Raw genomic sequence first — 18,555 nt, forward strand, 5'->3', positions numbered from 1 at the left:
CTTTTGCGTATTAATGACTTGTATCTTCTTATATCTGGAGAGGCAGAAACGAACTGGGTAGGGCCTGGCAAGTGTAAGCTGAGTACAGTAAGAGCATGTTCATAAAATTGCGAAAAAGTTTTCGGAGGCATCTCTTGCAGGTGTTGGAGCTCTGGTGCAATGACGAGGACTATCAGAAACACTACCTAGCCTCTGCTGATTAGCTGATTGTCTTCAGTTAATACTATTTAAATAATTAGCATTGCATCTATATTTTATGAAGTTGCAACAATCTATTTGCATTACTTAATTGGTATTTCCATTTGGACTACTGCAAGAAAGAAAGTTACCTTTGATTTTTAAAGGATAAAACAACGGATGATGTATTTAATGTGTATTTGTATTTTGTATTTATACTCAATTTTATATTGAAAATGTTGAAAATGTGACTTTATATGAAATTTCAATACATTATTATATTGTGTACAATACAATGTATAGGTAATGTGACTTACATAGTAGCAATTGCTACTAACACTTTCAAGCCCCATCTTTATGCTATCTTTATGCTATTGTGGTGCGGAAGTATACATACTAGCTACTCCAAACATATGCCTGGCGCAAATTCAAAAGTTCTGTTATGGATGAATCTTAAGATGCATCTGACTTAACATAAATGTAAATATTGCATATTTTTCCTACATATTTTGAGAGCGCAGACACATTCAACTCTAAATGAACCCCATAGTGCACACCGACTTTCCACTTTTTGGAAGTACTTACGTGGAAATACCTTGCATGACCTATATCAGGCGCATTTGGATATGCCTGTGATATAAAAACATAAAACGATCACTAAATTGGTAAAATTGTGTCTATAAAAGTGCTTTTTTTAGAAAGTGCATCTGGCTGATGGCGCATGCATCCAAATGAAAGTATAGGCCAATGACTGATTACTACCACATGCAAGTCTAGAATCAGGTTATTTGGCAGGGGGTAAGGCTTTGCCCCCTAAATGCGCAGCTTCTACCCTTTGAAACTCATTTAAGCATGTTGTCCAGCAACACAAACATTCATGTTTGTATGTAATATTAGGAGTCCTCTTCCAAATTCAGCAAGGAACACAAAAATGTTTCTTCTTCATTTAGAAATAGCAGTTTTTTTTCACATCTTAAGAAGGTCACCTGGTCGACCATTCAAAAATATCACATTACTTTCGACTGTTATAACAAATATAACTTCCAGACCTGCACCTATACTTGCCTTAGGCCTTAGATACCAGCAGGGCCAGGGCTAGGGTCCATGGCGCCCTAGGCAAAATCTGCGCCCTCTCCCCCCCCCTCCGCAAAAATCGGCGCCCTCCTCCCTCCTCCCCCCTCACTCACTGACACTAGTGATTGGAGGGGAGGAGACGGAGCAGAGAGGCGGCGGTGGTGAGCAATAGCCTCTCCCCCCTCCCCCGTGCATATACATGCTGTGCGGCGCCCGTGACAGGTATGGTCAGCGGTCGCCGCACAGTTTTAAAATTAATTTCCAGTTCTCCAGGCGCCCTCCAGAGCCCGGCGCCCTAGGCAAGTGCCTAACCTTGCCTAATGGGAGCGCCGGGCCTGGATACCAGATATACACAGTCCACACTGAGAGCTGTTGCTACCACTTGCCGGAACAAACCCCATGTCTGCAACCCTAAACACAACATACCAACACCCAAAGTGACCAAAAAGGTATCCGCTGTGAAGAAAAAGTGAGACAAGGAACCTGACAATGAATTAGTTAGGACCCAATCCGGATAAAGGACAGCAACCACAACCATCATTGTTGGAGGAATCATCTTTATTTTGGATGCATATTGTCTGTATCCTGTCTCTTGTAAAGCAAGTAATATGTCAGCCCCTCATTTAAATATGGGAAAAAGTGGCCTGGGGAGAAAAAATGTTGCTACGCACACACACATTTACTGCTCAGGTAACCAATGAAACAAATTGTTGGGTATGTTCACATATTCCTCCCGCAGGAGGAAAGACACCTTTCATATGCAGTACCAGGCTTTTGGTCTGCTGGCAGCAAAACAGTGGGATACTAGAAACAAAACCTGCCTTCAGTTTTAAATACTTCAGCTATATATCTCTCTCAGGGGTAAATTTATCAAGCTGCGATTTTGAAATCCCTGGCTGGTTTGCCTAGTGCTGGTTGCATGAAAATCACCCCACACAATTTTTCCGCCGATTTTTGCGCAACCAGCAGTAGCCTGGCAGCACTAGGGTTAATAGTGCTTGGATGGGGGCACCCCACGCTTTTTTATTCTAATAATATAATTTAATTTAGCCTAAAACTGCCAGAGTTTGCAATGTAAACTTTCAACCAATCAGAAATCAGTATTGGATTGCAAATGGCGATTTTCAGCTAAACACCGGCAAGATTGCTACGGGCAACTTTGAAATCGGCACAAATCGCGAGAGATGAACAGCGATTTGGGAGATCATACTAAAATTCCCTACTTAATACATATAGCGACTTGGTGACTCAAATCTCCGTTTTTATCCTGTTAATTGCAGCGATATTAAACCGCTGAAAAAAATCGGACCTTAATACATTTACTCCCTGGTCTGCTCTCCTATGGCTCTGCCCTGGCAGTGCTTAGTCATATAAAGTCGTGCTCTGCCCACTCTGCCTCTGATAATAGAAATTACACTTGCTTCTAATTAGAGATGAGCGGGCTCGGATTGCGCTAATCCGAGCCCACCCGAACAGTGCAGATCCGACGGGATCCGAGCACTGTTCGGGTATTTCCGGCGGCCAAAAAAAATGAAACTGAGGCTATGAGGTCAAAACCCGGCGTCGGATCTCGCGAGACTCGGATTGCATAAATTCCCCGCTTGCGGCCGCCATCTTCAGTCGGGCTCAGATCAGGGAAGAGGGAGGGTGTATTGTGAGTGGATGGAGCTGGTGGGTGTTCGCGTTTGCTGCACATTTTCCACGATTTTGAGGTTCATTACAAGAAGGTAAAGCTTTGATTTGTCTGTGGAAAATCTGGAGTTCAATCATGGATGAAAACGTAGACAAGGTTCACTATATACTATTTTAAACACTTCCATATTGTTTTAGTCCAACATAGAAATGTATTGTATCCCAAATGATAGGAAATATCGCTTAACTTTTGATGACTTTAGCTATTTCTTATTGATTAACAATAATGAAGATATGTGTAAAACTGATTGCCAACCACCTTTCTCCCCTGATCCACCTCGTAATAAAACTAGACCTAGTAGAATATGTTTAACTTCAATCTAACTTTGATGCCCTAATCATTTGCACCCTTCTCCATGTTCATGCTTCTGGGGCTTGATGTAGTATGGTCCTTTTACTATTTAAAACCCTCATACTCTCTCACATACCCCCTCCCTTCCAACAACTGCACTCAGGTCCTGCAAACCAGATGTAAATACAAAGTATTCCGCACTTACACCTAAATAGTGAATTGATCGGGAGCTTCAAACAAAAAAGTTTTATCAAAAAATGTAACAATACGTCATGTATAAAATGCGCAAGCATAGGCAATAAAATACATAAATCAATATGCTGATTATGGCATGTACATAATGATGGTCATTGACCGCAGTACAATGGGTGAAATACTAATAGGTGCAAAGATCAATGTCCAGATTAGAAATGCATGAACAGATAAATTATGACTTGGTTACAATCTTGGATGATGCCACAGTCCAGTGTAACTTAGCTAGATGTCCAAGGTAAAAAGTGTGTTACAATACTTGCGCTTAGTAGCAGTCCATAGATCCAGTGGTTGTCCTGTTAATCCAATGTATAAAATTGATGGTGAGCGGGCGATCCGAACGTTGGTTAGTGCATAATGTCCAAAGTCCAGTGTAGCGATGTGTAGAATAGCGGAGTCTCAGTTGATCGAATCTTAGGGGCGGCGTGTGTCCTAGCTTGGAACACACGCCTAATCGGATGTGACGTATCGGGTGTGTAAAATCCGGAAGTGGTTGCTTATTTATCGAAGCGTTTCGTCACCTAGGTGACTTTCTCAAGGCAGTAGTTTGGTATGCAAGGGGGACAAGGTATTTATACTTAGTGCATGTTGATTAACAGTTAGTCCTGAATATCATATTTGTCCGGTATGTTGCGGATCTTCGTTAGTTGTAAATAGTGACTTGGAGTCCCATCAGTTTTACATTTGTGAGATAAAAGCACCATATACAGAGAAATAAATAAACAAGCATTTGCATATGGATAAGAGTCCTATAATAGCAACAAGTGTGATGTGCAGCGGGGATGTATAGAATTACGTCAACAAAACCGATAAATACATGAGTAAGTAGATGGATAAATAATCTATCTGTAAAAGCTTGGTTGTTGATAGCAATTGCACCAATGAAGAGGTAATGGATTTGTACGTGTGCATACATATGACTTTGAACTTGGTTCATTGAATGCTATTTGCATCATGTACATAGTAAATATATACACACAAGGATCCTGTGTGTATCAAGCGGCATATATGGATAAAGTAAAATAAAATAAAATAAAATAACAGTTGGCATTCTGAATACTGACGTCCTATCAAGCTATGGTACATAATGGTGTACATAAATGTGATTATGTACGTGGGTCATGTATGGAAATATATCCCTAATACTGATAGCAACGCAGTGGGATTTTACTGTGTCACTAAGATATTAACATTCAGTTCTATTCGGTATGATGTTTGCAGGATATTGCGGTTGTTAGGTCTGGTCGTCATTATGAGTCCGTACTACAACACTGGGTAGGGAGGTCAACTCTCCAGATAACACACTGTGCTGGACCTGATATTCCCCAATGTTCACACGTTGGGTACTGATCAGGCCCACCCAGTATCGCTTCCGAGTTCGGGATGGGATCGGGCATGGACTGGGTGGTATGCCAGCACGGTGTGAATCTGACCTTGCCGTACGTGATATAGGTTTACAGACAACTACATACATCGAACTCTATATTGAGACCTTTCGGAGTCTGTGTGTCCAGGTCGAATATCCATCTATGTTCTTCTTTGTTTATGTTTCTGCAAACCAGATGTCAATCCCCTGGGTTTGGGGGAGTCTCCAGTTTGCTCTGTAACTCCTCTGGTCTATCCCACATCTATTAAATCGTACTACAATATTCATCTATGTGTGACCTAAGAGTAGGCGCCAGCCACCACAAACCAGTCCTATATGTAGATCAATAAATCCTAGTGTTAAGATTGTCCCAGGCTCCTCAACATTGTCTTCTGTGCATTATTGATCATTTCCAAATGACCTCATTACACAAAATTAATAGTTATAAAAACACCTTTTCAAATCTTTTATATTGATGAACATAAAGGTGGTCAAACTTAAATTTACCTGAACTGTGATGATTCTATCCCGAACCTGACTTGTGTGATGACACACTTTATTATGGATCTGACTGCTGAGTTCAATTACGTGGTGATAAAAGCTAGGTATTTCACTGAATAGTTGGGAGTATCTTGTATGGAGAAAACTATTTGGTTAGCTTCTCGGCATGAAGTGTAGTGACATTGTTTATCCATAAAGTATGTGTTCCATATTATACTGGCCATGCCCCTGTGTGCATATTTGTACAGATTATTTGCGTTACCTAGGAGACTGCAAGCAAGGCACTGATCCTGACGTATAAGTCCAGTGGTACTGCTGTTTAAGTCCACTGATCCTGCCACGTGTTGGGCCACGTGTTTGTGCCTCCCACTTGTGTCGCTTAGCTTAGTCATCCAGCTACCTCGGCCTTTTGGCTTAAAAACAATATTGTGAGGTGTGAGGTGTGAGGTGTTCAGAATAGACTGGAAATGAGTGGAAATGAATGTTATTGAGGTTAATAATAGTGTAGGAGTGAAAAAAAAATAAAAAATGGATTTTAGCATTTTTTATGCTTTTTTTCAAAAAAATCAGAACCCAAAACCCTAAATCAGAACCAAAACCTATCGTGGGGTGTTTTGGCAAAACAAATCAGAACCCAAAACCTCAAGCTAATCAGAACTCAAAACCCAAAACACGAAAAGTAGCCGGTGCACACCCCTACTTCTAAAGAACTGCTGACAGGTGGCCAATTAGAAGCCAGCACCACACACACCATGTAATGAGAGGCAGCAGAGGTAGAATGACTAAGCTACACTGTTAGGGAAGATAATGTTTGGCACACATAGGCAGTCTTACATACTGATTCTTATTACCTTAAATCCTTTGGATTTTCAAGTCAGAGAGACTTGGCATGTAAGCATTTTTGGGTCAGCAGCTCCTGCTATCTTTTCTCATACTTTTTACACCTCATTACAGCTATCACTGATTAAGGTAGAAAAATTATGCAAAAAATTAAGTTAAGTTATAAGCAAGAATAAAATACTGTACTGACTTAAGACAGGGCTCCCTGATTTTGAACCTTTGATGAAAATAAAATACTGCATGTATTACCATGTCAAGCTCGGTTGAGTCAGATGCTCTTCTGGCTCTGTAGTACTAATGTCACTGGACAAGCCCCAGTAATCTTGCAAGTCATGTGTGCTATCAAAGATGCTAAAAATGGCAATTCTTTCTACCAACAGTGTGAAATTCCACAGTGGTTTGTGTGTTGTATACAATAAATATCTGATGAAGAAAGCAAAATAAAAAACAGTTGTAATTTTCAGCTGTCCTACACCAGAGTAATAGTATAAAAGTGAGTTATTAAATAGGGGCCAAATATGTGTTGTTTCCTATACATTCTCCATGTGGGAATGTGTGATAATATCCTCTCCATTGAACATGCCCTTGTTTGACTCTCATTGTCATGTTATGCATTCATCAGACATGTCAATCATTTGCTTCCCTATAGACATGAAAACCTGCAGATGTTATTGTATTGGCCCGTTCATACTGTTAGCTTTATAATAGTACAATGGTCATGGCCACCTCCATACTTCTGCACATTTTAAAAGGAATTTGTCATCTCCACATTAAAGTAATTTTTGCCTTTCAATTTCCCCACAGGTTTAGTGAGAGGGTCATATTTCTTCTGAAGCAATTATATTGTTGTCTCCTGCCTCTAATTTGCTTACAGGAGCCAATGTTGGAGATGGGTGACTAGATCTGTGAGTAGGAATGAGAAGAGACAGAACAATAATACAAATAATTGAAAAAAAAAGTAGCCATCAAGCCCTTATAGTTGAGACTATATTTACATGTAAAAAGTAGACTATTATGGATCATTTGTTTATTCCTATGGGTCCAGAGTTTTGAAGATCTAAAGTGGGGTATCAGACTCTTTGGGGTATTTTACTATGCAGCGATTCTGTAAACCACCGATTCCTGACGCTTTGAAGTCATTTTTTAAAATGGCACTTTTATTAAAGACAAAGCCCATCAGGTGATTCACACACGGACAACTTCTTGCATCAAATCAAATAGTGCTTTTATTGTTTGCTTCACAATAAACACAGCATCACTTCTTTGTCAGGACAACACCAGGGAACCTACCACTGACTAGTCCCAGTTTTCCTCTCTGGTCATCGGCCACTAGCTGGCATCAGTTGCAATGCACACATGCACAGTTCATGTTTATATGCTTGAGACTCCTCCCACAGCCTTGGCTTGATAGACAGGTGACACTCCCATCTTGCTCTATAATACCTCTTGACTGCAGACACACTCCGTCATTCTGCTGTAGCTGTGCAAAATACTTTCAAAGTATTTAAGTTAAATCACACTTTTACTTTGTCACGTGTCACAGACCTGTATATTTTATGAACCCAGGTGCACTGCTATACCTGTGTAAACTGGTCTGCAGCTTTAAGCTGCAGATTCCTCTGGACCTCGCCTGTAACAATGCTGGAGAGGTCTGGTAATTAGACCTCTTTGCCACAAAACATATTTATAGATGTGACTTGTTTTGAAAGACATCTTGGTTACTTGTACTGGAAATCCACCGAACAGCATATTGAATACAGCCCCAAAAGTGCAAACCTGGGAAGTTTCCCTTTACAATGTAGCGCCGCTTTAAATTTAATTGCCGACGACGCTGAACACGCCGGAGTTGAAGAATCCGGACATTAATACATTTACCCCTGGATCTCATACAATAATTTTAACGGGGTGCATTTGGCACCTTACAGTTGCACTTTTGCAGAAAAGCGCACGTCTAGGTGAAATGCGACCAATGGCACAAAAATAAACACAGAATTGACACATAATAAAGTTCAAATGCCACCTCACTCTCATGATTAATACATGCACAAGGTAAACCGTGAACTATTTAAAGAGAAAAAATTAAAACTTGAAATTAATAAAGGGGTTGGCCCTAAACTATTAGCATGTTGGACCCTGCACATTTTCGGGTGTATCCATAAACCCCTAAATCTAGACACAGATTGATTTTTCATGACTGGGAATAGGGAGTTCACCTTGAAATGTGCTAGGCAGACAAGTAGGCACATTTGTAGAATAAAAAACTCTGCAGGTCTACATTTTTTTTTGGTCCATAATTATTTCCTAGTGTGCATTCTCTATTTAGTGGTAGGTAACAGGTGGCCAGGGGGTTGCATATAGCTTTCAAAACAGCCTCCAGACCAGAGAAACAAGGCTATAATGAGGGCACTACTTGCGGTGCGACTTCCCAGGGTGCAAGGCCGAGGGGGTGCAACTCCCGCCCGCTATATGCAGCCTCCAGATGATCCGACCAGACTCATTACAGGGCTGTCCTTTTTCAGTGACAGAAAGCTGGCACAATGAGAAAGACGTCCTGCACCCTGCAGTGTACCTCGCATACAAATATGCTGCATAGAGGAGCCAGCACGGAGACAAGAAGCAGGAAGAAGACAGAAGAAGACGATAACAGAGCAAAAAGCAGTCAGAGCAAGAAGAAGCAGATGCAGAAATAAAAGAAGCTGAGGAGCCCTAGTGTAAGTATAGTGCTGTAAGGACAGAGAAGACAGGGGAAGGAGGAGGGAGGGCAGAGCCGTCTTAACACATGGGCACGATGGGCAGTTGCCCGGGGGCCTCCCGAGCATGGAGGCCCCATAGGCTTGCCAACTTTTCAGTATATTATTCAGGGAGATTTATTCAGAACCTGCAAACCCTCTTTATTAAAACGTTTAGGTGGACTAATCACCTGAGCATCAGCTGCTATCTGTACATGCGAACTTGCTGTTGCGAATACATATATTGACCTTGACGAAAACAACGTATGCGTACTAATTGTAGATAAGCAAGACAAAATCAACACACATCATTTTTTGAAGCCGTAAAGCTATAATAAATTTCCTCTAATATTTTTAACAGTCCATGTCAGTTGCTTGTCCCTGCTACCTACTAAACGTAAATGATGAAAGAAATGGAACGGAGCGCAATAAAGTTTGAAGGCTATGACGTCACGTGACAGTGGCTTTGTTTCAGTTTTCTATGCACCCTTTGATGCAAAAATGTGTTTAAATCTGCTGTTTCTCCCTTCCTTCAAATTCCTCCCCCACCCCCCACCACACACGCATGCTAGAAGCATTGTCTCATTTTCCACGAGTCTCCGAAATTACTATGAATCTTAGTTGTTTGGTTTCCATTAAAAAATTGATTTGCACGGCTCATACACGTATAAATATAATATATAACAAACGTTATAATTTCGGGAGACATTAAACTTTGTGAGGGACATAGGGAGAATGAATTTGATTCCTAAAAGCTTAATTTTATCGATAATTTACATTTTATTCCTGTGAGTGGTTGTGTAGTTAGGGTCCCAGTGCACTACTTTGCCCGGGGGCCTATAATCCCGATAATAGAGCCCTGGAGAGGGGGCTGTAATAATTGGGGGAAGGGTAGGGTAGGGATGAGGGGGTTGTAAAAAATGGGGATGGGGATAGGGGTTGTAAAGAATGGGGGGGAAGGGGCTGAGGGTTGGAAAGAAGGAGGGGTTCTCTGGAGTACATAAATATATACTACATTAATACAATAAAAACATAATAAGTAATTAATTATAACAAATAAATAAGTACTATATTCAAAAAGGCAGTAATGTGTTTATAAGTAATAATAATTCCTTATAAATGTGGTGGAAATTTGTAAGCCATTAATTTGATTGTGAGGCTGGTGGGGGAAATAGGCCTTTGTATTAAATGGTAATGCTATTAATACCAGGGCTGGTGAAGGGTGAAATTGGTCGGTTTATTAAATGTGAATGTTATTAATTTAATCAATATCTGTTTATGAAATAGGAATGCTATTCATTTAATATTGGGGATGATGAGGGATGAAATTAGTCTGTTGAATAAATAGGAAAGCAACTAATTTAATTTTGAGACTGATGTGATGGGGGTATGTCTGTTAATTTGGGAATTAGGAATGCTATTCATTTAATGTCGGGACTGGTTGGGGGAGAAATCTGTTGGTTTATTTAATGTGAGTGATTTTAATTTAATGTTGGGGCTGATTCTGGGTAAGGAGACTTATGTATTAAATGTAAACACTATTGTTGGGCTGGTTAGGGGGAAGGAGGCCTAATTATTAAACATAGATTCTATTTAATTTAATGTTGGGGCTATATGAGAGGAAAATAAGCATATTTACTAAATGTGAATACTATTAATTAAATTCTGGGGGTGCTTGAGTGCAAGGAGGCCTGTTTACTATACAAGAAAAGCAAATGATTTATTGTCAGGCAGGTTGGGGTTAGGGTGGCCTAGTGTTTAGTTAATGCTCGACTTTCCAGGAGGTAAATAAATAACTATCTCTTTTCCAAACAGGATCCCAACATTAAAGGATCTGGTCAAGAAGAAACTGAAACTGTTTAAGACACCAGCAGTAGCACCAGGTAGGAATCTCCCCTCTGGCTGTGCATTCCCGTGGGTGTGCCGGAAGTGGGGCAGAGGGATTTGGGGCTGGCACCAGTGCTTTGTCTTGTCCAGGGCACTAAAATGTTTAGTTTCGGTTCTACAGATCAATTCCACTTTTTTTTTCCTTATTAGTAATTCTTATTTTAGAGAGTGAACAAGTTTGTACTTAACTCGATGACACTGACACCAGCTAGCCAGCCACGGGTTACCTTGTCTGTCTGAGCACTTTTTTTATGTTACTCTAATGTGCTGACATGCTTCTCTGCAAAAGTAATGTGCAACCCCCATGAGAGAAGCAACACTTCTGTGGACCCTAAAAAGTATTATATTGCCCAGCACTGCTGTTCATTTACCAAAATTACAATTTGAGTTCATGGAGGAAATGCTACATAGAATTTACAAGTGCCTTGCTTGATAACCTGTAATTAATTATACATACTACCATAAGAGAGCAGCCTCACCTGTCCTATTCAGGTAATAGGGGTGCAATGGAGAGATGTAAACAATAGATCTCAGGGAAGGAGCAAGTGGCAGAAAAAGGATGGGAAGACTAATACCAGTGTCAATGAGTAGCTAGTGCCAATACTGTTAGCTTCAGATGATCCTGTTATCCTACATGTCTGTCACCATTTTTTCTTCCAGTGCCTCCTAATCCCTTCACCTACTCTTTCACACCAGTTCTTTTCCTCTCTTTCCAGTTCTCTCTGCTTTCCTCTGCCTCTCCTTCCCTCTTCTATCTTGGTCACATTTCCTCCATTCATTTCAGGCCCTGCCCTCCCTTCTTCCCATCTCCCCCTGAGCTCTTAACATCTCAGATAAAAGACAGTATGCCGCAGTGAGTGACGTTCTCCTTCCCGTGTGGGTGCGTAGGAAGATAAAAGTGACATGTTTAGGGTTATTAAAATATTTTTTTAGCGAATAATCTTAAGTGACTGACGAGTGATTAACCCTGTGATGGTAGGGTATGTGTGTAAGAGTCTGCAGGGATATTTTTGTTGCAGTAATGAACTTACACTTGTAAAAGGCTTTCTCTGTAGCACAGCAGGAGTTGTATTACACAGACTCTGCCAGGGAAGGGTTATCATGCCACTGACTCTGAGCAAGACACACTGTTATATTCTGCAGGGATGTCTGGAAAATGAAGAGTTACATATCATATACTGAAGGAAACTCACACTTACACCTGGGACCCTCAGAATCTTTAGATTAGCAACAACCTTCTCAGCCTCAAATACCCTGACAAGTGGCAAGGACATAGTAGGTCAATACACTGAACACTAATTACAAGTATGATGCTCCATACTGATCAGGATTGGGGTATATTCCTCAATATAAAATGTTGATAAGATAGGTTTTCATTAGTTATGTTGGGAGTTTTTTCTATTGGACTGTTCCTCTGAAGAATGCTGGTGTCATATAAATAAATGTTGCTGATGACTGATGATAATTTGTAGAGGCAAAATAAATATTAAAAGTGAAAATAAACTCTTAATTATTGGACATAATCATTTAAAAGATTTCTATTGAGCAGGGGTTGTAACTAGAAATGTTTAGACTCCGTAGCATAACTGTGACGGGACCCACTCACTACACACCATCATAAAGTCAAACCCATGGACATATTGACTCCATTCTGTCAGTATCCAGTAGTACAGAGTACTGATTGTCTTAATAGTAATATGCCACATTAGTCTGAATTATATATATAGTCATTTTAGACTCATTATCTTTCGAATAATATAACTGCCTGGATAAATACTTTATGAAGCCATATTAAGTTCACACTTGAAAGCACATTTATTCCTCTGGGAACATGCCGCCTTGCTGCCAGGCCCCAGAGCAGCTATTAGTTTTGCCCTTACATTCAAGATTAATTGTACATGTACCATCTCCAGTCCCAGGTAATAGTTCATTATACCATAACTTTAGATTAGAGCTAGAAAATGTATAATTTTGTTCGATGTTACACTCCCATATTGACAGGGCCACATTGGGTGTTTTGTACTCCCTTGGTGTAAGAAGTGGTGCTAAAGGATCTCTGCTTGGGCTGTATGTTTTGTTTGGCTTATACACAACTTGAGTGTAATGACTTTCATCAATTATTTTGTGTATCACACTCACAAACTGCTTAGGGAAGGACTTGCTGTTGTGTTTTTTATGAAAGATTTTATCACTTTTATGCTTTAAATTAAATTTATTTTGGAATGCTTAATATTTTCAGTCTTTTCTCCTAAGGGAATGTTTAAGCCTAATGTGTTAATATATGTATTAATTATTTAGTGACATTTTCCTTTATATATATGTCTATATATTATTTTGTAATTATTTGAAATATTATTTCAGCTCCAGGCCTACTTGTCTCATTTTCTGCCCCATTTAAGTCTCCTGTATAATGTATTTAATCACTGTCATTAGTAGAAATTAGTGAACTGTTTCATTCATATTTTTAATAAATGATTTTTGGGTGATTTGGGGTCCTCTGACTAATTCAAGTAACAAAAAGAAATATTACTTATAGATACCATCTGCACATGAATGACTTCCTCTTAACACTAGAATTTTGAACAATGTTTTGTACCCTGATCATTTCTGTTCCAGCAGCTTTTCTTTTATCAAATCATGGTCTGTTTAATGTGCTCCAAGTTCGGGACTCTTGGAGCAATGGATCACATTAATATGTTAAACAAAAAGAAAATGTGCTCATTTGAAAGCGTTATATGCAAGAAATATATTTATGTAATATATATTAATCATAGATGCTTTTTAAAGCATACCTGGTTTAAGACCAAATGGTTCCATAGGGAGGGTAACAGTTTTGTACCAATAATTAAATTAACCAAGCACATTAACTGCAGAAATGTGTGCCAGACACATGTATGACTGCAACACATTCCAATAAGACAAATACGGCAAAGCACTGCTATTTATGTTACATTTCTATTTTGTTCTTCACTATTGAAAGTGTTTAGTCTCACAAAATGGTTACAAATTGAGCCCTAACCTGGCTATGCCGACAGCGCTGTCATATAACTATATTTGCACTGTAAAATAATTTTGCCAGACCAGTGGCCCTGTACCTATTTTATGCCAGCTTTGTGCACAGGTACAGAGGAAGCAGTGCAGAAGCCCCTGCCCATCGGAGGCGCCACCCTTCCCACTTCATCTTACATTAGTTGACAGGAAGGATTGGGTGCGACATCTCCTGGTCCCTTCAGTCTGGGAGAGTGGTGTAGGGCAGTAACATCATAGTCCAGTGCCACTCTCCCAAGCCATCACTGGCATTGAGGAGCTTCAGTGGTAAAATGCTGCTGGCTGCCTCTCTATGTCAATGGCCATTGCTCTGCGTAGGGGTGCTGTAAGAACATTAAAAACATAATGTCACTCATTCAGTGTTTAAGGCATTTACAAACTATTGTCACCTAGGTTTGCGTAATTGTAGCTCAAACCCTGTCCTTGCTTGCAAAACCAAAACTATACCTAGATGATGCCAGCACAGTGCCCCCATGCCAGGATTATATTAGCATTATATCTCAGTGTTAATTTAATGCCAGCCTTTTGCCACCTTATGCTAAGATTGTACCACCACTGTGTCCCAGGTGGTTGCTATCTGTAATTTAAGGGAGAGTGGAGGAAGTTCTTGTCAAGATTATATCAGTGCTGTGCCCACATGCCAGAATTGTATAACAATATGTCCCATGCCATGAAAATAACAGCTCTTACCTACATGCCATGAATATACCAGCACCATGAGCACATGCCACAAATATGCAAGCATTGTGTCTCTTAAAAAGAATATGCAATATTCTGCTCCAAAAATAAAACAACTTACTTTCTTTTGCCATGTCCTGGACTTCCTGGCCAACAGTAGCTCCACTGGGAGTGGCTGCGGCCTAATATGCTAGCAGTGTGTCCAATGTAAAGATTGTGCCAACACGGTACCAGAAAGCCAAGATTATACCAACAATGTGCTTCTGGCTGCCTGAGTCCGGGACTCCCTGATTAGCAAAGACTGCAGTTGTGATGTATAGACAGATTCACCAAGTCCATAAACAATATCATATTTGATATGCTTTGTCATGCTGGTAAAACAATGCAACAATAATGTCACATATTCATCTATATAAAGCTCCAATCCCCCTACATTGCCAGCTTACCAGTCGCTGTTAATTCTAAATTTATCAGAATTTTTTCAATAGTAGATCAGCTAGCCTTCTAATACCTGACCTAGGTTCCTTACCATATGCTAGACCCCTGTGTTACTTAGATTACAACCAAGCCATGCTTTGAAAGGTAGAAGACAACCATTTATATTTGTAACCAGTGTTATGTATACATTATTACTGTTACATTAATAATAACTCGATATTGATTTTTAAGCACCTTATTCTAGGACGTGAGTTCTTACAGTAATATCTTTTCAGATCTTTTAAGCTGTGTGTAACCAATTTCAAAGTATGTATGCATATAGAGATCAATGAAAACTGCATCATAAAGACATTTAGGGGTTTCAGTGCTTCTGTCAGTTACCAGAGTTGTCACCAGCAGTAGGAGCGCTGCGACCACTGTAATACACTAACTATGCCTCATGTCATTGTGAGATATGGAAATGTGTTCTAGTTAAGGGTTACCAATTTATCGTCATCATTGTCTATTTGTAATGTGCTAGAAAACTCTACAGCTCTGTACAGTCAGTATAGAAATTTGTAAAACACATTCTACATAAAAACAGAACAAGAATATAGAGGTTGAAAATTACGGATATGACATGGGAGAGAGAGGGACAAACTTGTGAGAGCTTACAGTTTACATGGTTTATGTGGCAAAGCATCATATGTATGTGTTATATTATGTATATAGATGGAGAAAAAAAAGTAGGTGAAATTAGTGGGAAAATTGCAGATATGGTATCAAAATTAAAAATTCCATCAAATCGGTGCTAATTTTAATATCCAGTCCACAAAACTATGAGTTTAGTGATATCATTGCATAATCCAGAACATAGGCATCTGGCTATCTATAAGACATGTTTCACTCCCTGCACAGGCATCTGGCAATCATCTGGAGCAAAAAAATACTGTTACTGCAAAAGACATCGTACCACTGGAATAAGCTGTGACCGGGGCAAAATCAGGCATGTAATATCATGAGAAACGTTTGCAGGACTTTTCCACTGTGTCAATGGTTTATAATAAAATCACAACAGAGATATTTTGAATAAGATTTTTACCTGCAACAAAGCTATACTGGGGACCCAAGCAGAGCGGGATGCATTTGCTTCCAAAATGTACACAGAAAATGTGTCTGACAAAAATAGCACATTTATGTGTTTATCTTAACATATGTGTGTGGTACCCCAAAGCCCTGTTGAACAGCACAGAGGAGTGCATAAACGCTTTTAAAACGCAGGGCTACAAGGGGCTAATTGTGCTCCTGAAAACTTGTGCCCAGGAGTGATTGACAGGAGGAGGATGAAGGCCCTGATTGGCTGGGGGAGTAACAGGAAGAGGATGTGCAGGAAGGAGGAGAGAGAGAGAGCAGCATGGTGGAAGGAACAAGGGGGAGGACGTGCAGCCGAGCAGAGACAAGAGTGAGCTGCTGCCAGAACTGTGACATTGCCAGCAAAGCGGGCGGAGAACAGCTGGGGACACGCAGCGGGGTGCCAAAGACAGTCTCCACTAACTGCAGAACCATCTCAAGGTAAAACCCTAGCCTGCAGTGTACTGCACACACCCCAGTGTCAGAGGGAAGAGTGATGAGAGAATCTATCCAAAACTGACATTGCATTCTTGTACAAGGACGGATTGTGAGAGCTTTTCCCCCAGATCATACCTTTACACAGGCTGCAGGGAACAATTAAGACGGTCATTTCAGCTATATCCTGTGTGTGTGCTGATATCTGGACACCATACCCTGTTGCAGAGAACATGTGCTGATAGAGATTCATTGACTGTTGAGAGAACAGCGCCATCTTGTGGCTGAAATGAACAACAGCCCTGCTTTCTACTATAATACTTAACCCTTTGCCCTGGGATTTTGTCCTGCTCGGACGTGCCGCGTGAGCTCTCCACCGGGGCCCAGAGCCTGGGCTCCTTACTCCTGTGGAGCAGCCCCCCGGCACCTCTCCGCTGCCTGCCTGCCTACCTCACCTCCACCTGGCCTCTCTCTGAGTCCTGCACCCGCTTGACTTGCCTGCTCTCGGCCCCCTCCGGCAGTACTTCTATCGGGTCCCCGGCTCTGGCCCAGCTGCCTCCTACCTGGCTCTCTTCCACCGCTCCTTCATCGATCTTCAGCGTTTCCTGGCCAGGTTCTTCCCTCCAGTGGACCTCCATTCGGCTGTTCTTCCCGGGTCCTCCCGCTGTCTGGTCCGCCCGTCCGAGGCCTACTTTCGGTCGCATCCACGGTCTTGAGTGCCGCTTCTCTCCACCTCGTGGACCTCTTCCGGTTCTCTGCCTCTAGCTGCTGCTGCTGCCTCGTCCCACGCTGCTGTTGACCGACCGGCATTGGACCTGTGGACTGCTCCAGAGATCGCTCCTGTCTCCGCTCCTGTGCCTGCTCCAGGGATAGCCCGGGTCCTCCTGACGACCGACCCGCATCGTGGCACGTGTTCTACGGATCCTCTGACCTGCACTGTGGCTTACGGCTTACTCCCGGCTGACTCCACAGTCTCCTCGCTTCCGCCTCCCTCCGTGCCTCTGCCCTCCACTGGTGCTCCTCTGACCCCCACGTGTATTTCCGTTCCACCGCAACCTCCGACGCTAACGGAGGCTCCTTTCCATGGATGGTCTCTTCACCCTGCTGCTCCTCCTATGAAGTCTCCCGGATCTCCACTAACTCTCTCCCTGGGACTCTGCTTCATCCCCTTGGATTGACATTACAGCTCTCTAGGTATCTTTGCTCAATTGTCTCTCTGGTATGCCCCACTGACTCCTTCCCTGAAACTCTGCTCCATCCCCAGGGTTGGCTTACTATTTTGCCTGCACCTAACCACGTTTAGGCACCGGTTGTTATTTACTGGTACTCTATTGTCTATATTTTATCTTACTTTTTGTTATTTATTGTCTCTATTTTTTTCTTTCTTTATTTACTGTTACATTTACTGCCATTTATTGCCTCCTTAATTTACTTTACTTACTGTTATTTTACTTAGTAACTGTCACTCACCGGACTGTGAGTGCCATTTCCCGTGTGTTCAGGAACCGTGGCCGTCCGCCATCCTGAGGGTCTGCGCATGTGCAGCCCTTATCAAGCCTTCAATACCTGTTGCTTTTAATTGATTGGATGATCAGGCAACCCTCCCTATTTAAACCACCTGTGATCATTACCTGGTTGCCTGATCTTGGAGTCTCATTCCCCATGAGCCTCTGAAGGTGTTCCTGTGTTCCTCGTGTATTCAGCTTCTGCTAATTCCTGTTTACTGCTATTGTGGTTGCCAGACCACTTCAACTCTCCTGTGTTCATCGTGCCTGCACTCAGCTGATTCCTATCCGCTGCCTCCGTTACTACTACAGAGTTCCTGCTCACTTCAACTCTCCTGTGTTCATCGTGCCTGCACTCAGCTGATTCCTATCCGTTGCCTCCGTTACTACTACAGAGTTCCTGCTCACTTCAACTCTCTTGTGTTCATCGTGCCTGCACTCAGCTGATTCCTATCCGCTGCCTCCGTTACTACTACAGAGTTCCTGCTCACTTCAACTCTCCTGTGTTCATCGTGCCTGCACTCAGCTGAT

The 18,555-nt window shown here is 41.5% G+C and overlaps 1 non-coding gene and 1 pseudogene across 1 annotated transcript; one reads left to right on the top strand and one right to left on the bottom strand.

Moving 5' to 3' along the window:
- Positions 1–4,790: 4,790 nt before the first annotated feature.
- LOC142141968 (5S ribosomal RNA) lies at positions 4,791–4,908 on the bottom strand (annotated as a pseudogene).
- A 454-nt stretch (positions 4,909–5,362) lies between these two features.
- LOC142141854 (small nucleolar RNA SNORD50) lies at positions 5,363–5,434 on the top strand. Its single transcript, XR_012688889.1, has one exon. It is a non-coding gene; the product is annotated as a small nucleolar RNA SNORD50 (small nucleolar RNA).
- Positions 5,435–18,555: the final 13,121 nt, after the last annotated feature.

The sequence above is a fragment of the Mixophyes fleayi genome, chromosome 2 (assembly GCF_038048845.1).
Source record: "Mixophyes fleayi isolate aMixFle1 chromosome 2, aMixFle1.hap1, whole genome shotgun sequence".
NCBI classification, from domain to species: Eukaryota; Metazoa; Chordata; class Amphibia; order Anura; family Limnodynastidae; genus Mixophyes; species Mixophyes fleayi.